At 36.7% G+C, this 24,436-nt stretch overlaps 1 protein-coding gene across 6 annotated transcripts in view; it reads right to left on the bottom strand.

The window, feature by feature from the left end:
- Nucleotides 1–24,436, bottom strand: part of RASSF8 (Ras association domain family member 8) — a 119,330-nt gene that overhangs the window by 20,679 nt on the left and 74,215 nt on the right. The window contains exon 1 of one of the 6 annotated variants that reach the window (XM_057702082.1): nucleotides 12,572–12,715. The exons of 4 other annotated variants lie outside the window; for them this stretch is intronic. The gene's annotated coding sequence lies outside the window, so the exon portion shown is untranslated. Of the gene's footprint in view, nucleotides 1–50; nucleotides 121–12,571; nucleotides 12,716–24,436 lie in introns of those variants that run through there. One more of the 6 variants, XM_057702085.1, reaches the window with a different exon arrangement.

Genomic DNA, 24,436 nt, shown 5'->3' on the forward strand with positions numbered 1-24,436 from the left:
TGGTCATTCACAGACATGTATACAGTGGTGAAAAAGTGGAGTTGTCTGACCTACGCGTTCCCATCTGCGATTAGACAAAATCAGTGTTCTCTCGTTTCAGCTTCCATGCTGTCAACAAGTGTCTTTCCTCAGTCTATTTAGTGCCATGTTTTGCATTTTTGTAGTTTCTGTTGGTGACTTCGCTGTTTAAAGCAGTCCCCAGGCACTGTGCAGAAGTGTTGTTTAGGGTTCCTAAAGGCAAAAAGGCTGTGATGTGACTTGGAGAAAAATACACGCTGTTACATAAGCTTTGTTCAGGCATGTGTTATGGTGCTACTGGCTGGGAATTCAATACTAGTGAATCAACAACATATATTACACAAAGTGTCTTTAAATGGAAAAACACGTAAGATCAGGTGATGAAACTGTTGTGACCAAAGAAAGGCTCTTGCAAATGACGAGAATTGACTACGTCTCTCTAAATGGTATAACTTTCTTATGATGGAAACCATCAAGCTGCTAAACAAATCCCATCACTCCCTGGATACAAGCATACAGATGGCTCATTGCCAGTTTTAACATTTCCTCCATTGTTAGTTTTGCTCAAGATCTGATGATATTGTGTATCAAGGGATTCTTTGTAAAAACAGTATACAGATAAACTAGGTTATATTAAATCTTCACAGTCAAGCTAGTTACTTTAAGTCAAATACCAACGCTGGCCACTAGTTCTTTCTGCATCATAGAGAAAGAGATTCAGCACAATGAACACAATATATTCTGAATAGTACTACTAAAAATCAGATACTAAAATTTTCCCTTGTGTAGAAAACTGGGAATTTATATTATCTCATTCTAAAACTAATTTGATGTGGGAATTAAATGAAGTTATGTAGAATAACTGCTACCAACTAAAAAAGTATTAACTTTTTAATGTTCAAATATTACTGATACAAGGAAAAACGTGTCTATGGGTACCTGCTGCCTGCAGAAAGGGGAAAGGAACTGAAGATGAAGAAACAACCTGGAGAGCATGACAGGACGAGCACAATGTGGGAGGAGAAGAGAGAGAGTGAAAACACATTAGGAAAAAGGCAGGGGATAAGAAAACAGAATTTGGCAGATAAAGGTAACAGTTTTTAGAAAACTGCCTCAGATGCCAGTCACAGGTTACCTGCCCCTGAACTGCAATGTTCAGGTGATGCATGCTTGACACTCTTGTTCTGTATTTTGGAAACTCAGTGAAACCCAAGTTGCTTTTATCAAAACTATTATTTTGCTATAACGCAGTTCTGCAAATGGTGTCACAGAAAATGGGCTGTTACAAAAAGGTACCCTTAGCAATAGAAATAAGTGCCTCCCAAAATGAATTCTTGAGAACAGCAGTCCCGAGACGCATCATGGGAAAATAAGATTCCCCAGCCCAACAATTTTGAGAAACACCTCATAACATGTCATCTCCGGGAGACAATGCGCCGCAAGATAAAGGTTCTGATATCCCACGGGGAAGAAATTAGCCAAACTCTGTTAAACTTACTCAGTGACTCTGCATGAGGGGGTGGGGAGTGGAAGGGGGCACAATGCTTGTAAAACACCTGTATTTTATACTATAGGATGCAAGCTACTAACTTTCACAAAATATGCCTATATGTAAAAGTAAGGTTTCTGCCAGCCCTTTAATGCATTTTGAGGAACTTAGAAGTGGTGATGGATACAGTGTCTGAAGTTTTACCTGTAGGAACGATATAGAACAAATGAGAAAATTTAATAGAACCCTAGTTTTCTCTTTCGCGTATACAAAAAGTCTTCATTGCCACGATAACGCCATCTCTTCTAAAGATGGATTTTATATTTTCTTTTCATAAACATGTCCAAATCAAATGATTTTTCTTTAAAAGCATGTTTTTAAAAGTTCACAATGCTAAGCAGTATGTGCATAGTAACTATTAAGTCCAATAAACCCATGCTCCTTCCTCTATTACTCATCTTCCTCAGGTCACGGCATTCAAACGCGTGCAATGAGCTAACATTTTCCACATATTACATGTGTACGTGACCACTCCGCAACCGTGGCAAGGAAAGGCATGAGTACTGACCATGTGCCAAGCACAGTGTATCATGTCTCATTTATTCCTCACAGCACAATTCAGTGAGTTAGGTATCACTGGCCTCATTTCAAAGGTGAGAAGAGTGAGTCTCAGAAAGCTTAAATAACTCACTCTCCCAAGGTCATGAACCTAGTATAGGGGCATATATTAATAACTGGGGTGAATAAAGAAACTAAGGAATGAATAAAGCAACTAAGGAATGAATAAAGCAGGGTTCTCCAAAAGGATTCACTGTACCCAGATAAATGTTCTTAAAATGTCCTAAGTTATACTAAGAAAACTCATGTGTCATCTGAAAATTTATTTCTATTAATAAACAACAACCAGACAGTAGGTAGAAACGTGCCATTCCAGGAGAAAGAGAAGAGGTAAATCGTGCTAAGAAACTAGAGTTTTAATTCAGAGAACCTATGATAAGTAAATACCCACGCCAGCAAAATGAGTGTCTCATGGTCAGATTCATTTTTCAGTGCCTCCAGTTTTGGAAAATTATGTCCATATTTATTTTACAGAATTCTAAATAAAATATGTTTGAATATTTGTGATAATTTTTAACTCTTGCCTTTAATAAAAAGCAACGCTTCTTAGAGATTTCTGGCATTTTCTTTAAGTTCACACCATTAAAAACTACTTCCTGGAATAAGCCATTTTTTTTTTCAAGGGACCACTGATTTAGTGGAGACAGCATTTACCGAGGCTCAAGTCCTGCGTCTATTACTTAAGTCAAGATGCATAACTTTTCAAGTGGTATTTGTGAGAAACACAATGCCTTTTTAAAAAATGTACCTAGTGAGGGGCTTGGCTCAAAGTGTGAATTCAATAAAAGAATTTTTCTGTTTGGAAATGAAAAATTATAACTTTCAAAATTAGAAACTTCTTTTCCTAAAGGAAAAAAATCAATAGAAAAGCAAAATTTTTGAAACATTATTTTTATTTTAATAAGAGCACCTGAAAATAAAGACATTTAAGATTATGACATTGTGCACCTAAAAGCAGCCAACACTCTCAAAGTTTTTAAATGGAGATTAGAAATGATAATTGCGATTAACCTCCGTGCTAAAGAATTTCAATTGTATCTGGTATAAACACGATGCAAATCAAGTTAAAGTTACTGATATGAAAATACTGGTCCTTCTACTAAGAACTATCTTTTTTTTTAAAAAAATAAGCTTTTAAAATAAATACGACTAGTAACTTTAGTTTTTTATTTAGCATCAAATTTAGTGTTAAAAGAGCCATTATTTCCAGTTGAGTTCCTTATTCAAAGCTCATCTCCAGCTAGCTTATTGACAATTATATTTTTCGAAATCATATATAATGTTAAACCCATGTCTATGATTTTTAAATGGAGACTTCTCCCATACCCAGAGGTGTAAACCGATAGGTCACAGAGCAGTATCAAAAATCTTTTGGGAGTACAGTACTTCACCAGGACAGTACTTATTTCTGAACTAACAACTTGGGTAAATTTTGACCTGTCAATGAAAGCTCTGAGCAGAAATACAGGATTTCTATGTAATGATCATAATTTAAGAAAAAGCAAAATCTTTAGTTACCATTTTAGAGGATAGAAAGATGTATTTCCAGTAACCAAAGCTAATCTCAAAGGCAAGTTCTTATTCGAAATAATTCCTTTTACTAGTCTAATACTAACTGACCACCAAAAAGTCATTTATTCCCTAACCCCCTCAAAATGGTTACCATTTGTAGAATCACTCTAATGCCCCATGGAAGTACAAAGACATGTTTATTAGATGGAATTCTTCTTTGACTTCTGGCTGACAGAACACTAATAAAGGAAGTGCTGTGCTTGGGAGTTTAACCTGGAAATTCATACCTTGAAAAGGGTTACAGGAAAACAAGGCACGGACATGAGACAACGGCCTCGGCTGGTCTGAAGGGATGTCATAAAAGTGATGGAAATGAACCAAGACCAACACACAACAATGAACAGTTCAGTCTAGGTCAGGGCCTCCAACAGCCCCTAAAGCCTTCACAGTTAGCCAGTTTCTGCTGGCTGAAATCTCTCTAGTGGTAGCAACAGAGTCAACTTTAACTGGAATGCCAACACTCCACACGAACGTTACTAACTGCAACATGTGCATCTTTCCTCTTTTTTTCCGTTATTATAGCCTTGCTGTGTTCTTCTTTCCAAGTCACAGGCCTACCAAAATAACTCAAAAATAATTCGGCTCTACGTGGTAAAAATTCTAAGCAAGCTGTAGATTCCTTACACCTAGAGATGTCAAGGAGGGATGGGCACATGACAGTACTTTCTCCAGACATATAAAGGTCACTCATTTCATAGAGTTCTCTGAAACCAAATGGATAAGATATCTTTTGTTTCAGAGCTAGGACCCCACTGACCAACAACTAGTATAATCATTTCACTGAACGTAGAAGGCTGAGGTCTAGCCAACCTTATCATTTGATCAAGGTCACATGGATAGATGTTAGCCAATATTTGGAACAATATTAATTTAGATTATTCTGAAAACTGAAATTAAATGATTAAATTTTACATATATTGAAATAAATTAAGTGCCTGGTATAGAAGTTGCTGAGGGAGTTGCTCTTGCAAAGAACTCTAATGAAAGCTGTTGGACTGTAAAATGGGGGTTGCCACTGACATAAGAACATGAGCATGAAAAAACTATGTGTTGCTTGTGTTTGCTACTTTTCTTAAATGTTCATGGAAGGTGGAATAGTGGGGGACCTTACAACTTAATTTTACTGGTACAAAATCTAAGCAAAAAATACAAAAATAATATACCGTTGGGTTCCATTTCTTGCTGCAGTCTTATTTTTAAAAAGGAACATAAAAAGCCATCTGTTTTGCAATCATATCTTCTGTTGGTATCCCAGTCTACCTTGTAGCCCTTTAGAGATAGCTGGAGGCATGTGTGTAGGTAGTGCCAAGTTCTGTGATGGTTTAACTCCTGTTGGAACTCTTAGGACTGGGAAAGTTATCACACTCTCCAAGTCTTAATGTGAAAAACCCTGAATTCTGGCATCAAATTGTGCTTTTTACTACATGTGCTATTTCATGGCTCTCTTTCATAATAAGTTCATTAGAAATAACTGGCAGTGAGCAATAATGTTACTGCTGTTATTCTGACTAAAAAAAATTACTGAAAACTTGGTGATACGTTAAATGATAGATTTAAGTACAAATAGATATGTGTTACTCCTCCTTGAACAGATACACTTTGGTACCTTCACTGTAAACCAAACCCTTCAAATGAAAACATGTCTTTGTTACTTAATCTAGCAACGACAATAATAAACAGCTAACACTTACTGAGTTCTCACTATGTGACAGATGCAAAGTTAACTGTGTATATATATTTATATGCATTTTATATATATGTGTGTATAACATTTCATTTAATCCTTTTGTTACTCTTCTATAGCTCTATGTGACATGAAATATTATGAAACAGATGAGGAAACTGGGGTATTGAGGAATCAGTAACTCGGCCAGAGTCACTCAGCCAGCAAGTGGCAGATCTAAATCTGATAATGCTCACACCTATTAAAAAGTTACTTATACTTATGAAATAAAGTTAATAGTAAAGTTTGCCAGGACATTTGTAGTCATCAGTCCTGGCTCAGGAGAGAAAGTAATCAAGTAGATGTGACCATGGGAGCTATAAATTCTAATACCACTAAGCTGAATAATATACTTAGCCTAATTATTGCCACAGAGCTGAGGAGAAGCAAGGGGCTGATGTTCAACGATCCAGTCAGACTTAGTAAGGAATACGTGATCCCTGAGGTTCCTGCCAGTCACCCTCGTATCAGTAAAGCAGGAATAGAGCTTGGGTCTGAATCCAAATGCTATCAGACTGCTGGAGTCTGTGTCCTTTCTAATACAACAAGCTGTGTGCAAGACAGAGTCATTCCTCTTCTCCATACCTGAATAGATATGGGCTACTTCGTTGGTGGTTTTTATCCATGTGCGTGATATTAAATTATGTTCAATACTTTAGAGTCTCTACTCAGGTATAAGGAATCTATTTTCTGAATTATGAAATTCTGCAATGACACCCACTGTTTTACTTAACGGAAGATAAAAATAAATGTATTTTTCATCTATAGACTTCTCACTCATAATATCATAAATATCAAGCCCATTAATTCTGACAAACAAGCCCATTTTATAATGCATTAAGTGCACAAACTTCTCAACAAAACACTGTTTTGACTAATGGCTACAATGAAGACTTTAAATAGCCAAATTTTATATATCAAACATCTTCCTGAAAAAGGTATCTATTTCCAAGCCAAATTAGTATGTAAACATTTCAGAGCCAAAATAAAATAATTTGGGGAGGAAACAGCAATAAAATAAACATATAAAATTAAGGAAAAAGTGAGCACCTGACTTTCTTTGACTGTCAAAATGGTTGCCAGACTATAAAACTTTCTACTAACTTCAATTTTAAGAGTTAACACAGTACTGGGACTTCCCTGTTGGTGCAGTGGTTAAGAATCCGCCTGATGATGCAGGGGACACAGGTTCGATCCCTGGCCCGGGAAGATCCCACATGTCAGGGAGCAACTAAGCCTGTGCGCCACAACTACTGAGCCTGTTTTCTACTATCCAGTGAGCCACAACTACTGAGCTCGTGTGCTGCAACTACTGAAGCCCACGTGCCTAGAGCCTGTACTCTGCAACAAGAGAAGCCACCGAAATGAGAAGCCCATGCACCACAACAAAGAGTAGCCCCCACTCGCCACAACCAGAGAAAACCCATGCACAGCAACAGACCCAACACAGCCAATAAATAAATCAATAAATAAAATTTATTAAAAAAAAAAAAGAGTTAACACAGTGCAGAAAGGGTAATAGTTGGTCTTTCTTAAATACAAATTTGATTCCACACTCCTGCTCAGAGTCCTCCAATGGCTCTCCACTCACTGCCATCAGAAACTGGCTTAACAATGCGGGCTACAGGGGTCGTTGGAGGCCTTGACTAGACTAAACTGTTCGCTTCTGTGCATAGCTCTTAACTTGTTTCCATCAGTTTCATGACACCCTTTTGTACCAACCAAGTGGCCACTGTCTCATGCCACCCATGGCTCCCTGGCCTTCCCATGTCTTCTTCTCCTGTGACCAGCTGATAAAAGTACTAAATGCTTTGAGAGTATGGAAGGCAGAAATTATATTTGGCAAAATTAAACATGCATGATCTCTAAGAATTTTTGTTAAATTAGAACTATTTCAATTCATAGAAAATTTAAAAAGTATCCATTCAAACAATTTGAAAAGGTAGTTTTCCCTTAATCTTTAAGAGTCAAAAATAATTCTTATTCTATGTATTTCCTGAAGAAAATATAAGTCAATTAAATAATGAAATCCCTAGATGACATGCAAAAATAGGCGCATCTTTTGGAGATATTTTAAAGTACAGGCATACCTCAGGGATATTGTGGGTTTGGTTCCAGACAACTGCAATAAAACGAATATCGCAATAAAGTGAGTCTCACAAATTTTTATGGTTTCCCAATGCATGAAGAAGTTATACTATACTGTGGTCTATTAAGTGTGTAATAGCATTATGTCTAAAAAAACAATGTACATACCTTACTTAGAAAATACTTTATTGCTAAAAAATGCTAACCACCATCTGAGCCTTTGGTGAGTCTAATCTTTTTTGCAATAGCAAGATCAAAGACCACTGGCCACCATAACGAATGTAATGTAAAAGTCTGAAATATCGCAAGAATTACTAAAATGTGACATGAAGTGAGCAGATGTTGTTGGAAAAATGGTGCCCACAGATTTTCTCGATGCAGAGTTGCCATAAACCTTCAACTTGTAAAAAACATTATATCTGGGAAATGCAATAAAACAAGGTATTCCTGTAATAGGTATTTTCCATGTAGCAGAATTCTAATAGAGAGTTTAATTATTCTGTGTAATGAAACAAATAATGCTATTCCATAATGTTCCACACTTTATTCTTCACATTGCTTTAGTTGCTACTCTCTTTAAAGAGATACTGTGTGCTGCTATGTATTTAAGCTGGGGAAGTTTTGGGCTTAAAATAATTTAGGTAGTGTTGTGTTGCTAAATGAGCGTTCAATATTATTTGAGAAGATACATGCTAATTTTGAGATATGCACTGTGAAATTTCAGGGCAAAAGACCTGAGGATATTTATCGTAAGTATCACTAGTGATGCTGACTAAAGTGGTCCTCTACTTGACAATATTCTGTTTAGAGAACTGGGCTTAGGCCTAGTCCCTGCCCTTTATACTGAAACTACAGTGTCAAGGTAAATATGGCTGTGACTTGTCAATCAGCAGTCGATTGCATGAGGAGAGCTATACACCTAACCTATGAATAAGTATAAATGGTGCAACTGTAGGGTGTAGCAACTAAAGCAATTAACTGTTTAAAATCCTAGTACACTTTCCAAGTTAAACTGCTTGTTTAAGGGGGAAAAGGCCCCTAGATTTTTATGTTCAAATAAATCTGCGTTTCATTAGTATATCTGATTTCTACAGCGTTTTCATATTCATCAAGTCTTACATACTCAGAGTGGAGAGCGAAGCACAAGCACTGCTAATCCAGCAGTTATCCTGGTGTAGGTCACTGGCAGAAGTATCACCACACAGGACGAAACGGGTCAAAAAATGTGACCAAGGACTACTCTAGCAGTCCCTAAAACCCACCCCTGTCTCATCGAGTTGCAGAGTGGGAGGAAAGTAGCAGTCAGGTAATAGGTCACTACTTAGAAAGGGGCTGGGAATGGTACTGGAACAGTGTACATGCCCTGCAGTTGAGAAAAGTAGATTTTTGAAGAAATAGTTTAATTAAAGTATAACATACTACAGAAAAATTCAGCAATTTTAAGTGTGATGAATTTTCACAAAGCAAACACACTCGTCTAATCACCTCAAGACTAAGAAGAACCCTTTTCTTAGTCCTGACACGTCCCTGAAAGAACCTCTACGATCACAGACTAGTTTTGCCTGGTTTTAGGTTTTATATAAATGAACTATAACTTATGAAGTGGTGCCTGGTAACAGTATGTTTGCTGAGCTTCATCCATGTTGCTGTTCATAACAGGTACTTCATTCTTTCTCACTGCAGTAGAGATTCCCCACTGTACAAATATACCACCATTCATTCACTACCTTCTGTTGATGGACAGCATGGCTGTTTCCAATTTTTGGCTATTACAAACAACACCTGGAGTGGAGTTGCTTCAGTCTGCAAGTGCCTGCCAACTCACCCCTCTGTCTTCTCTCCTCTCTCCCCCCTGTACATCCATTTTACACATTACTGCTACAGAAGATCTTTCTTAAACACAAATGTGATTCCATACTCCTGCCCAGAGTCCTCTGACGGCTCTCCACTGCCCTCGGGTCACTGCTGTACCGCCTCTTGATCATGCTGCAACTCTCCCAGCTCCCCTCCACCCTGAGCCAAGACATTGCAGTTCTTTGGATGTATCATTCTCTCAAGCATCTTCGCCCTGCATAGGTTGTTCTCCTTCCTTGGAAAAAAGCTTGTGATTCTTGCGCATCCTTCAAGCTCATTTTAATCTCTTTTGGCCCCTGTTCTGATCTGGAGGTGGCCACTCTCCCCCGTGCTTCTAAAGCACTGTTTTGGTTTTACCGTGGCAACTCTCAAAGTGCTTCTGCCTAACTCCTCTGATTCTTGTTCTACCTCTTAAACACTTTCTTAAACACTTCAGCACAGGGGCCAACACACAGTGGATGCACCATATGTGTTTGCTGAATAACACGGGTGCTAACTGCACAGGACAGAAACTACAGTTTACATTTAACTGCGGAAAAAAAGTACAGTTCTTGTGAGAACGTGTCAGTGTGAACCCAGAGGTGACAAAATTGGCATTCAAGTGTTTTAAGCCCAGTAAAGCCCTGCAGTATTGACTTAAACTCTGGAATAAATGTTAAATCTTACCATTAATGATGCCACAGTGAATATTACACCACATTGTAAAGTTCTTAAATATACCCCAAGGCAATATCTAGAGAAGGAATACTATTTTTTTAACCTAAAATTTGTGCCTTCCATGTGCTTTCAAATAAAACATTTAATTTAAATAATTTTAGGGATATTAATTTTTAAATACTCAGTGAAAGGAAATGTGGAAAGGAAATCATACTTATGGGGTAGATAGAAAAATGACCGCAAAAAATAATGTCTAATGTTGTTCAGAAACGGAAAAAAAAATCAGTGCAGTATAAAATTTTCCTGACACAGCTCTTTCGCAACACCTTATCACTTAAGCAAAGCTTTTCCCTCTCTAAAAACAAATTAATCAAAATAGGCCAAATGTCACCAGTCAAGAAGAAACACAAGCACCACCCTACAAACTAAAAGGATTTTTAATAAAAAGAATGTAAGGAATCTAATGAAATCAAAACAAAGGAATGGATAAAAGAAAACAGCACAGGCTTCTCAAGCCATTTTCAGATTCTGGTTTATAAATCACCTATCTGAATAACTTGTCTAAGATTATGAAGATAAATAAACCCATAGATAGACTGGTTAATATCCTCTCCTGTTTCCTAGCCTGGAAATATACAGAGTGAATACAACACATGCTCTTTACCCATCTCTTCCTTCAAGTATGTTATCTGTTTGCTCAGTCAGCATGCTCTTAAATTGCTATGTTTAGCTTCTTTAGGTAGAGAAAAGATGAACAAATCTTTGATTTTTAATTACATTATTTCAGGACAGAATTAAATAAACATATATCTCATCTCACTTTTAACGCTAGACTCTAAAAGTTCCAAAACATTCACAATAACCAGCAATTCATTTTCTTAGTATGACTGTACCATAAATCAAAAGTTACTAAGTTTTGGATATTTTGAATTTGTAAGAGCAATACATTTTCAGTAGAGCATCCAGCAAAAGTAGAAATTTGCATCTAAAGCTGAGAAGACAGATCCAACACATCAAAGTATCTACCAGAGAGGTGACATAAAGCTATAAAATTCACTCATATATATATGCTAATTATACCCTTAAATGGTATCTCCTTAGCATTGTTGTAAGGACTTATATCAGGTTGTCCTATGCTTCCATTTTAAGATTGATCTAGACTTGCAATTTAGTATTTTAATATATGTATCTATGTATACACACATGTATGTGTATATATATTTATGTATACATGTGTGTGTAGCTATATTATGTACATGTATATACATACACACAAGCACCCGCATACAGACACACTCCCTCTCTCCTTAACTATAGTTTAAACTAGAAATCAGGGTCCCCCCCCTTCTTTCTAACTGTTAATTTTGTGAACATACCACATGCTCATTAATTAATGAATTACCAAGTAGATAACTTCAAATTATACAATCATCCAACGTCAAAGCCAGGAGATTTATGCATTTCTGATTACCTAAATTTCCACAAATCCATGATAATATTAATCTGAGTTCCTAAAGAAGCAAAATAGTACAGACCTCTAAGGAACAAACTAAACAACGAAATACTCTAAAAGCTGTATATATGAAAATTAATGTAAGAACTCATGGCTTGTGTTCAATGTGATGGATAAAAATATATTCAGGAGAGAAGATAGAGTAAATTATTGAATTTTAGACTATAAAGAAATCACACAATAAAACTATGCAATTCACGGTCTAAAAGATGAAATAAAATATACATATTAGCTCTATTTATATTCAGTGCTCAGAAAAAAATAAAAGTCAAAGTCTAATAAAGAGTCAGCAGTCTCATTAATAAAACAGGAATCAAGGATTCAAGACCTAAGGAATTTATTGCTTGGGGGGGGGGGTGCATTAAGGAGGTTTCTGTATTCTAACATGGGATAGATGTTTTCATGGTCAAGGGGTAATAGCCAGTCAACTGAGGCACGCACTAGTATAAGCATAAACTTGGACTCCTTTTGAAAGTTTTCCCACTGTTTAAAATTTACCTAGTAGTGGCAAAATGACTAAGAGAATGAAGTTGCTAATTTTTTTTTTGATTCAAATCCAAGGAACCAATCATTTATGCTTAGCTACTGAACCAAAAATCTTACATTATGGAGAGAAACCATGTCCTAATTTCCTTTTTTAAAATCAAAAATACCAATATGTTCAAAGTTATTATTCAACAATAACTGAAAAAAAAAAAAACAATGAGACTATTACCAAAACAAAACAAAAAGGCCACTGTTTAAAAGAATCCAATACTCAAATTTGTGGAGAGAATGATCAAAGTCAAGGAAATAAAATTATGATTTAATTTTAAATATATGATTCACATGCTCTTTGTTAATCATGATACCACCAGGGTCAGACATCCAGCAACACTTGATTATATAGAAAAAACACAGACAACAAATATTTTCTTTTTATAGGTACTCATTAAATCTAGGCAAATCAGCTGAATTCTCTAAATTAAGCCAGTAGTTATAATCTCATATCTAAATAAGTCCACTCAAGAACTAAACAACAAGTAAAAGAAAAGCTCACCCCTTCAACTCCCAGGTCACAGGGAGATCATTTTGAAGGTAATCAGGGTAAGAGCACTAACGTGAAAAATCATTCTGTTAGAAAAATCAGGGTAAGATGACGTGGAAATCACCAATTACTAGTGAGTGCTGTTTACAGACCATGAAGTTTTCCACAATTGACCGCAGTGTGAGAATCATTATAACCCTGAGACAACACTCATTTTTCACCCTGAAAAATTCAAACAGTGTTGGTTAGTGTTAGATAATTTATAAAGTTAGGCAAGGCAGTTATCACGATCATTTTGCTACACCCCCGCCCCCAAAGACAAAACACCAAAAAAGCTGGTTAACTGATCTGCTCAAGAGTTAAGTTAAATAAGTAAAGAACTCAGGTCTCTCATCTTCAGTCCTCTAACGCCCAGCCCCAACAGGAACCTACCATAAAACTCTAGCCACTCAGACCCCTGTCATCTCCCCAGGTATATCACAAGGGAAGTGTAAGCAGCAGATGAACAAAGAGGCCACGTTACACTTGCCTACGAAAACCCAAGGAATGGAGATTGCCCTATCTGCTCGGCAAAACTAACTCTTCTAGAAATGCTGTGGAAGCCCCCTTCCCGATCTCTGGAGCCTCATCCTGAGCAGCAGGCTCAGTTTCATGAGAGGAGGAGCCTCCCAGGAATCCACAGCCTGGGATCCTGTTTCCAGTTCAATCACGAGGGACACCCATGATGTCTCTTCCAGTCCTGTGATTCTAACGCCTCACACTGTGAGTGCCATGTAAGTCGTTTTTAAGAGAAAAGACAACCCAAAAACAAACTTGAAGAATGTTAACATTTTCTAGGGAAAGAAAAAGTCCTACAGTTATGTAGGAAGAGTAAAACATCTGTGAATGTTCCGCAAATCTCTAAGTAGAAGACTGACAGACCTGAGTGACAGGAAGGATTTGTCTTTGAAAACAGAGGAGTAATTTATCAGGCCAATAAATTCATTGTGAAGAGACTACAGTCGAGTTAAATAAAACCAGCAAGAGACAAAGCAATGTCCTAGTTTTGAGCGCTAGGAGCTGAGGCTTCACTGGACACTAATTATATCTGGTTGGATATGAAGCAAATTAAATATGTTCCCTTTTAAATTGTGTTTTTTTTTAAAAAACATCTTTTAAAGAACAAAGCATTTTGAATTATTTTCCCAAATTAATCTTGGGAATTAAAGAGTAGGTATACAAGTAATTTTTTTTTCTAACCTGCACTGGGTAACAATGATGAAAGTGTACACTGAAGATATGTTTAAAAGCCAAACATCTAGTTCTATAATTCTGGGGCTTTCCAACATGCCTCAGAAGCTGGGGTTCTTAACACAAAGTATAAAAATACATAAGTAATTATGCAGGACCTGGGGTGCTCATAATCAACTGAGAATGTAAAACACTTTCAGGAAACTGTCAAAAGCACATATTTTAGCTTATTTGTCTTTGTGGTCTTCATTGCATTTTTTTTTTTTTTTAAACTTCTAGTCAGCTCTATTTCCAAAAGGGCTTAGGATGTTCTCCTTTGAGACTCTGATCCTGAAACAAAGCTTCTCCCTAAAAATAAAAGTATAACAGTAGGGAAGACATTATTCAGAGAGCAGGCTATTTTATTACAGTGGCATTAGTTCCCCCCAAGCACATATACTATGTATGGCCTGTTTACAGACAATCACAGCTCTGTATGTGAACTGACAGTGACTCATGTAGGGCAGAAAGACAATATCCCAAAGAGGAAGTGAGACTGTTAAGTGTACACACATCACAGGTACTCAGGTTCAGGTCAAGAACTGAGCTGGGCTTGGTTTAATTCATATCTGCTTCCCTCTCTCTTTCAAAAACTTTAAATTGTTTCACACTGAGGTTGGCTGGGCCATTCCTTTCCTTTAGTCTCTGACCCTTGGGAAAGTGGTGACCTCTAGAGGCAGCTCTTGATTTCCGGACACAGCCACTCCTCTGCAGCTCTTTCCCCAGCATCCTGTTTCCTTCTCTCTTAACGTGTATTCATGAACACGTGCACGCACCATCCCCCACCCCCAGTAAGTTGTAGAGATGCCCACTGCAGCAATCATGGCGGTCCACCAGCCATGCAAAGTGTGTCCATGCTATGAAACAGAGCTGCTTTTGAAAACAATTACCTAAATTTACTGTGCTTAACTTGTCATTTCAATGCTAACCTGACTGCTGGTCATAAAAGTCTCATAAAAAAAAGACATTTATTAACGAAATACAATTTGGTAATGTTTAAAAATGGGATGAAGACTTTGACAAAAGAGAAAATAAAATAGGATCTTGGTAGTAAAAAATTATAAACTCTACCCTACTTCTAAGAATACCCCTCAAAGTATAAAAACTATACAAAGTAACTTACATGAAATCTTTAATATGCTTTTAAAGAGTTCACATTTTAAGAGTATACCAAAGAGGGTAAAGAATAGGGTTGGTGGAAGCAATGATTCACTGAGGTGAGGAAGAGTATTTCTCACTGATATTGTTTAGAATCTCTGGAACATGTGATAATAAAAGGAAGACTGGCTTTTAGGGATCTTACTCAGTTTGATTATTGTTTCTAAATTCTCTAGACAATGCACCCTACTGCCTGCACCAAGGCAACCTCTTCTACTGTCCTGCCCTTGGTATACCACTATTACAGAGTCCAAATTCAGTCTATAAAGTCATAATGTCACTGTGCAAACTTTTTCATACAATTTTTATTAAAAAGGGATTTAAAAAATCATTAGACAAGCAAGAAATGATGTTAGAAAAATTAGATAAGCTCTAAGATACATACAGGGGAAAAAATCAACTTCTGATCAATGATACTACTCAGTCGCACACATACACACGTTTTAAAAATTCCAGTTACCAATCTTCTAGGCTATGTTAAAGACTAGCTTCACAGCCATGTTAGCTCTTTCAAAATAAAAACAAAACTAAGAATTTCTACACTAAAAAAAGTTGTTCTACATAGCTTATATATGAAGTTTCTAAAAAATAATAAATCTTGAAAGTATCGTTTCCAGTAACAGCTGAACTTAAATTTTTGCCAAATAATTTTCTATTTATTCCTCAGCTACAAGTTTCCACTTTAGAAAAGAGAAGTCCTCGTCAAAAGGTTTGAGACGAATCTATACATTTAGTCACAGATTTCCCTCTGACATGTACTGCAATCACAGAGGTATGATTTACAAAGAATATTCAGGTGGTTTCTATCACCACTGATCTAAAAATTCATTAAGCCGGTTGTTTCTAATTCTTGTCAAAAATGATGCAGATGTAGAGAACGTACTTGAGGACACAGGGTGGGGGGTGAAGGGGAAGCTGGGACGAAGTGAGAGAGTAGCACCCGACATACATACACTACCAAATGTAAAATAGATAGCTAGCAGTAAGCTGCTGCATTACACAGGGAGGTCAACTCGGTGACTGGTGATAACTTAGAGGGCTGGGATAGGGAGGGTGGGAAGGAGTCATGGGAGGGAGGGGATTTGGGGATATATGTACAAATACAGCTGATTCACTTTGTTGTACAGCAGAAACTGGCACAACAGCGTAAAGCAATTACACTCCAATAAAGAGCTTAAAAAAAATGTGGGTACAGAAGCAAGAAGAAACACCATGGAAACCACAGAATCCTTTTAATGAAGATATCTGATGTTACCCAAGTTAAATGTATACATACAAATCAGCACCAACCTTCTGTGCATTCTGCTCTTTTCCATAGTAAATTAATTTGAGAGGCTGAAATGGTTTTTCACCTTGTTTCCTCCCTATTTCTCCTTGCTGCCTGTTAAAAGAAGGTAATTTAACAAAATCTGAGGAAAAACAGTGCTAAGCTACAATGAATTTCCTATCTCCTAACTAGCCTGCTTTAACATGTTCTGTTTCAGAGCCATATTCAGAACTCACTGAAACATACATGCTACACCACCAGGCTCAGCTGCTTCTCCCTTTTTTGTTTGTTTTAGGATAGTCTCCCATCTCCCATCTACTTTTCCACAGTAGTTCTTTAGTAGCAATTACATGCATTTGAAAGGATGTGGACCTCTAGCACTTGAAAGGACCAAGGGATTACCTGAGTTAGGGTTTCTCTGTCTTTTCCAGCCCCTACACCACAGGGCCAGGACACACAGCTTCCACGAACACAGTGACCAAGGGCTAGGGCAGGCGAATGGAGGGGGTGTGCCCACAGGGGAAAGAGGAATAGCCCCTTGCCCTACCTAGGATTTATCACCCTTACTGCTTCAAAAATTAAAACTTTTTGAGTGGAAATAAACAAATAATCTTCTTAAAAGACTATTCATTATTTTCTTCTGACAAGCTAAGTAACCCCTTGTCCTCCAGCATGTACTGTCCATATTTTAAAATCAAGGAACTCTGCAAAGCTTCCTGCTTCCTTATTAAAGTACAGAGGGGAAGAGGAGGGGAAATCAAACAAGGGTGGATAAGGTCCAAATACAACAAATTATTTACTATATCTTTTCTATGTAATGTACCTATTAAAATTTGTGATATTGCATTAAGAATTGTTATAAAGTCCATCTAACTAAAAATACCATTATAGCGGATTCACCAACAAGCTACAGAGTTGTTCTAATTGGTTTTTCGTAGACTGCTTTTACCTTTCCAGGTCCTTTCTATTTATTGAAACTGTTTGGTTTTAATTTCTATGTGCATTAGTCGTGATGAACTTTATCCTGTTTTTGAGCTTTATGAAGATAAATCTGGTGTTTCCCTATAAAATTTAATGGGCATTTTCCCAATTGTCCAATACCATTAATAAAAATTATTAACTTCTAGAGGTAAGGTTAATGAACCTCTTTTCCAGGTTGTACCAAGGCACTGACCCCTCTTGCGTGGGCATGACTGCCTGCCAGTTTTACTCCTGCTTAATTAAGTTGTACGGTTTAATGATAGTCCATCCCTATCTTCACAGTTGGCTAAGAATAAATCACCTGGGTTGAAAAAGAGCTTTTTCATACATTTAACTTTTCTTAAAAAAAAAAAAATGCTCATTGGAGAGGGAAAAAATCAGAAAATACTGAAAATATAAAGCCATCCATAACCGCATTCCTCTAACAATAAGGGCTCAAACTCAAGTCTAAATAGCAGATATTGGACTTCCCTGGTGGTCCACTGGTTAAGACTCCGAGCTTCCACGGCAGGACGCATGAGTTCGGTCTCTAGTTGGGGAACTAAGATCCTGCATGCCATGCGGCGCACCCGGGTTGGGGGTGGGGGGGCACACAGATATCATGACAACCTCTTCATTTCAGCTTTTTCTCAGGCAAAATGCACCCAAAAGCAACCTAGTTCATTTCTGTCCTAGTTCATTTCCATTCATTCACTCAATATATGCCTGGGCCTCTCTTGCTCAAATCCATGAATGTTCCTCACTGACTTTAGGAAAAAGTCCACGTTCCTACCACTGCCTGTGTCACTCCAGCTCCTTCCTCAACCACACTTCCCCTTCGTGAGGCAGCCATGTCTCCCTGCCCCACCATGTACAGTTTCCTCTGCTTAGAACATCTTCCTTCTTCCTACCCACCTCACCAGGTACCTACCCTCTGATCCCTGCTTGATGAGGTGGCGGTAGCGAGGAGGCACCAGCAGGTGCTGAGTGCTTCCTCTATGCCAGGACATATGCCAACTCAGAACCACTGAGGAAATGTTACTATCATGCCCATTTTACAAGTGAGGATGCAGAGGTTTTGAAAGGTTAATTAACTTAAAACACAGTACAGCTAATACAAGATGGAGCTGGGATCTGAACTGAGTCTGACTTTACCTGAGGGCGGCAAACCCACAGGGACCAGGCAGGTTTGCATATTAAAGGCACAGAAACAGTTTTCACCTCCACAAAGAAATGTGCTTAAACCAAATCAAACCAAATTTATGACCCTTTAAGTTTATTTCTGTGAGGATGGGTAATATTAACTTTCATATTTTATCTATCATAAGAAAACCAACAGCCCTTCATGTTATTCTTTTTCCCTCTAAATTAAGAATCTGGATAATTAATGTCATTTTTCTAGAGAAACCATTTGTATTCTGGAAAATTTTAATGTGCTTTAGGATGAAAGAGTGAGATAAAAACTTATGAAAAGCATACCTTACATCAAGAAGGAATAGAGTGGAAAAACATAAAAGGATATGGAAAAGCTCACTATTCTTGTTGTTTTATGTTGGTAAGCCAAAAAATGCTATAAACAATTTCTGGTTTTCTCTGTTGTGATCTGAAAGATCACAAGCTTTACTTACAGCTTCAGTATTTATGTGAGCAGATACCAGATTCTTTTGATCAAAGGAGCTCCAATAGCCTCTGTTGCCGCCTGGGAGCTGAGCCATAAGGTTTTGGTAAGAATTTGATCTCCAGTTGATCCTGTTCTGTCTCATTGTGGAGTATCTGGGGTTGAACTGGACTTTTCAGCAACATTTAACCTGTCCTTATTTTTACCTTAGAGGAAAAGTTACGTTTCAAGGATGGCTGAAGTATCTGATATATTTAGTTTCTAACACGTCTGCTTTAAAATAAGATCACACACAAAAATTGCTCTCTGGAGGATACCTGTGGGTAAGAAGCTCTTTTAACTGATTAGGTAATATTTTAGCTTTGGTAGTAAAAGATTCCAGGTGTTTACTCTAACAGCTCTTGTAGACACATGGGATTAATGTCAGACTCCTAATTCCTGGTTTTGGAACAGGGCCAAAGTGTGTGCACATGCTGTTTAATTATGTTGGCACCCCAGGCATTTCAAACATCATCAGAATTCCTTAGCTGATCTTCCCATTACTAATCCTGTTTTAAATAATCATAGAGGGGTAAAGAAATTGCCATTGCACATACTAATGAAATCTATCTAGCCCTTTTTACTTTTAATAGATTTGGAGGTTTTATGGATTAAAAATTCTCTTAGGCTATATAAACACAGGTAAATATAATATAAAAACTGCCAGAAAATATTTTCTTCAAAATTCTTTGCTTCACACCAGTGTAGCAATTTCCAAATTCTTTTTTGTTATTGTTCTTCTTTCTAAAAATTCATCTATCCCAAGGGAACCTTTGACTAAGCCATGAAAATTTCCCATGAGTCCTCGAACTTGACTGCGGGGTATACTTCTCTATACAAACAGTGCTAGAAGTTTGTTTTAAATAAACATTCCAAAATTTTTACCTAGGTGATTTTGAACAACGTGCTGTGAATCTAAAAGCAAATGGACAGAGTAGAATTGTTTTATACTAATTACTCAAATTTTTCCCACTTCCTTTTAGGAAAAATGAAGCAACAACAAACACAATATTTCCACAGATTTTCCAAAAGATGTTTAAAAGTTTTACATGTGAAAATAAATGACTAAATCATCACAAAAAATGGATGAGGTAAGCTAAAAAAAAAAAAAGTGCTACAGGCTATCTTAGAGGAAGGATCTTTTCAGTGAAGCAAGCTCAATGGAAAAATTCCTAATCCAGAAGTTTTCCAGATATAAACTTTCCAAGTTTCCCAAGACCGTATTTTAGTCACTTGCTCTCCTGGGATATGGGAAGTTTCCTTCATGTGCTGTAGGCTGCTGTATCATGCACATAAATTTAAGCTAAACATACACACACATACATTTTATTAAAATAGGATATGATGATGAGAAACAAGATATTTTGGTAAATTTATCTGGAACATATTTGTAAGTAAAACATAGGTCAGACCCAAGCATTAGAGCATTTTTTTTCATGTTTCATGAATTTCTTTGAATAAGAAATATTTTCAATAACGATGGGCATAGCTATAATTTTACACGTACAGGTGATACTGAAACCTCTATTAAACCCTCTTCTCTCAAGCTCTCCTACCCCAAATGATTGCTCACACTTAACAAGCACCTTTAGAAACAGACACTTGTTTTCCAGTCCTGTATTTAAAACATTTTCAGTCAACTGTCTGCCATTTTCACTGCCAATAATTCAAAATCTTTATTATCTTAGAAATTCACAATTGTATAACTGCTATGCCTCTCTGCGGTCCACTGGGCCCAATGCCACCAAATCCTACTCTTCCCTCAGCCTGGCTCAAATCTGGTGTGTACCTCTATTAAGCACAATGACAGAGGTTTAAGAAAAGGTGGGTAACCCAGCTCAGCAACCCGATATTGACTTCACAACATCTTGATGAGGACGGAGGGGTCTCAAGTGTAACACACAGCCAGAATATACTCTGAGAAGCCAAGTAAGTGATATAATTGAAAAGGAAAAGGAAAAAACCTCACCAAATCTAGTACTTGGAGTGCTGACATTTTAAAGGGTTAGCAGTTGGCAAAAGCAAAGTAACCCAGAAATCTAGCACAGTGCGACTCCCCAAATCTACACCTGAGGTATGGAGACTGTAATGCCGGCAAAATAAACATAATATGAAAGAGACCCTGGCATTGTAAAATGCCTCATTAATGGAGTGGCAGAATGTCACAAACTACCAAACACCTCAAAAAAATAGAAGAAAAAGTCTGCACGTCAAGCTACTGGTTGTGACAGAAAGTTGACTGCATGGTTTTGTCAGGCATGACATCAGTGTAAAGAATATTTATAGTGAAAGCAGCAGCAAACAAGCTGGCCGAAATCAGATATTTATGCTGCTTCAACCTGTTATCTGCAGGACGGTACTGCAGGGTCAGCAAGCTGTGTGCAGTTGCTGCTTGTTTTGTAAACAAAGCTTTAGGGAAACAGAGTCATGCTCTTTCATTTGCCTACTGTCTAGGGCTGCCATGTGCTACAGTGTGGGGGCTGAGTAGTTTTACCACATGGCCAGGAAAGCCTAAAATACTTACTGCCTGGCTCTCTACAGAAACACTTTAGACCACCTGACTAGATGATGAAATGGAAGGTAACCTTGATGATGTGAAATGTAGCCATAAGAGGTGTGGTAGCAAATAAGCTGTGTTTTTCTTCTTTAAATTAAGGAGCACAGAGGATTTTCTAACAGTATGTTTCAACAGTGAATATTTTTGATAAAGATAGGAAACATTAAAATACAATTATATTTTATTTTAAAATTATATAAACAGATACATGCACTGCATGTGTTCATGAAGGAAGGCCATGTGAGAACATAACCAAAAAGAAAGCTCTCATCAAGAATCCAACCATGATTGCCCCCTGATCTCCGACTTCCAGACTCCAGAACTGACTTCTGGTACTATATGAATAGAAGAAACAAGAGGAGGCATCCTTGTCTTGTTCCTGATCTTAGAGGAAAAGCTTGCAGATTTTCACTGATGGGATTTTTTATTGTAGTTACTTGCTTCTTAACCATTGTGTATTTTGGATGCTGTGCGCAGATAAGTTTTCTGTTAAGCATGAGACCTGGATTCAGTGACTGGATGAACTTTGGAGCTTTCTCTCTTGAATAGTGAGTGAGAATGTTCTGTGTAATGGGGAAAAGGATATATATGAATTTTGAGTAGATGGGGTAAATGATCAGCCTCCTTTGAAGTCACGATTGGACAGACGTTCCACTTTTAGTTGAAATGGAAGTATCGAGTGTATTATCTGTGTGAACTTGATGTAAAAGGACAGTCCCAAGGGGTCGGGCCTCATTTACCCTTTGACTCTTCTTTTTCCTTCCTGTAATTAAGATACGATGTTTGGATAGGCAGTAGTCCTGCTGTGAATTTTAGGTACTTAATGCAAGGACAGCATTATGATCTTTTGATGCCCGTGAACCAACTCTAGTCTCTCTATCTCTGGACTATTGTTCAGGTATTCTATTACATGCAGATGTAAGCAGTCCTCACTGAAACATACAAAATGGAGAGGCTTTTCTCTCTTTTTTTTTTTAATCTTAGCTCCTTTAGGAGCTTAGAACATGAAGATAGAAGTTGTTCTTGGATTTCCAAGACCTATGTTTAGTGTTCACTTAATGTTTGACCTGGACAATTACTGAATAGTGATTGAGTCCACTTCTGTCTCCTTTGACCTTTCTTTTCATCATTCTTTGTGCATTTCCTTCTTAATTAATTGAAATATTTCTTCATTTAGTAATCACCTATTACCATCCATTACATTAAAATGGTATTTTATAAAGGCATTTTACTTTATCATACCTAGCTCAGATTTGCTGTGAGGATATATATTTATAAAATATTGTATTCAGTTACTTTGCACTCACTTTTGTGTTCAAAGTTTAGTCATAATTTATTTTTGTTGTTAGAGTTTCACGATTACCCTATATGTAGTACCCTTCTTTTGTAAAAATTTTGTAAATGAATGATACTCTGAAAATATCACACATTCCAACTTTAATACTTATTAAATGATACTTATGTGCTACATAATGATATTTTTTTCATGTATCTTTTACTTAATCTGTGCAATAATCTGAAGGCTGATATCATTTCTCTTGTATATATTAGGAAAAAATTGAATAAAAGTTAGGAAGATGTGACAGTATTCTATTCAGTATTAATGTTAGTGTGTTAATCACTATGAGGACAATAAAAGATTCTGTCCCTGCAAAAATAAATAAATAAATAAACATAATTGGACGTATGCTTTCTACATATGCTATATTTGCACTTTACAGATCATCTCCATGGTACTGATACTTTGTAAAACATATCTGCAAATACTGAGTAATTAGTACATTCTTTCTGTAACCAACTACACAGTATCTGTATTGTTTTGTTACTACAGGACATTGAAATACTATGCTTCTATAGGAAATAATATATTAAAACAGTGCATCATATATATATGTGAAATTAAAATGTCTTAGGTCATCAACAGAATAGTGGTTAATGGTCCAAGAAATGCAGTAATTAAGCATAGTCTGGTTTTTGACTAATTGCTTTCTTTGTGCCATAGTTTTAATATTTTGTGATACACAACTGATCTTGAAAACTAACCACTTGTTGGTATAGTATGTGTAAAAAAAACACTTTTTGAGTCCTAACTTTGTTCTAGATGTTAATCTGAAGTTGCTTACCTATTAAAATCTAATTCTGGGGAAAAAAAGAGAAATTTAAAGATATCTAGTTGATTTACAAAAGAAGTTAAATATTATCCATTAGAATACACTTTTCTACTACATTTAGAATCACATGGGAATTGCTGTTTCATACGAAACACCTCAGCAAAAATGCCCATGGCATGAATAACAGTTCTGCAGAACATCACAGGTTGATAATTCTGTGTATGACAGGCAAAAACTCAATACTGGATTACAAAAGAATAGAATCCATCTTATCTAGGCAAACAGTTTTAAAGTCATCCTATGGAGCCTCATAGAAGGTTCTTTGAAAACAAGCACAATTATGTGGAATGGATTCACTTCTGCTTCTTAATAGTCCTGTTATTCAGGATTGTAAGACATGAGAAACAATGTAGGTCTAAACCGTCACACAAAAATTCTGAAAACCATGGCTCCTGAATAAGACAGCTTTTTCCTTTCTGCTGAATAAAGCATTCTTTTGATCATGAGGGAAAACTACCAAGAATTACTTTATCATCAGTTGTAACTATATTAGTCACTATAACATTTATCAATTACCTATTAAAAAACAAATGAATTAAAATCAATTTTGAGAAAATTTAGACATATAACAGCACAATCTGTACCCCAAGAGAAAGATACCTTTAACTCTTTTGCCTCATTTTTATTTTAAAATGATTTTTACCTTTTTTAATAATAAGCCTTTGTTGCCCTAAATCCTTTTTTTTAAAAAACAAAGTGAGGCAAAATAACCAAACCAATGAAGACTGATCTGAAAACAAAATTGACAATTTGTTTGCCATTTACTGATGGACTAACCAAGTTAAAGATAACAATCTCTGAGGAAGCAACTTGATTAAACACTGGTTAGAGGGTTGAT

The sequence above is a fragment of the Hippopotamus amphibius genome, chromosome 12, assembly GCF_030028045.1.
Source record: "Hippopotamus amphibius kiboko isolate mHipAmp2 chromosome 12, mHipAmp2.hap2, whole genome shotgun sequence".
NCBI lineage: Eukaryota > Metazoa > Chordata > Mammalia > Artiodactyla > Hippopotamidae > Hippopotamus > Hippopotamus amphibius.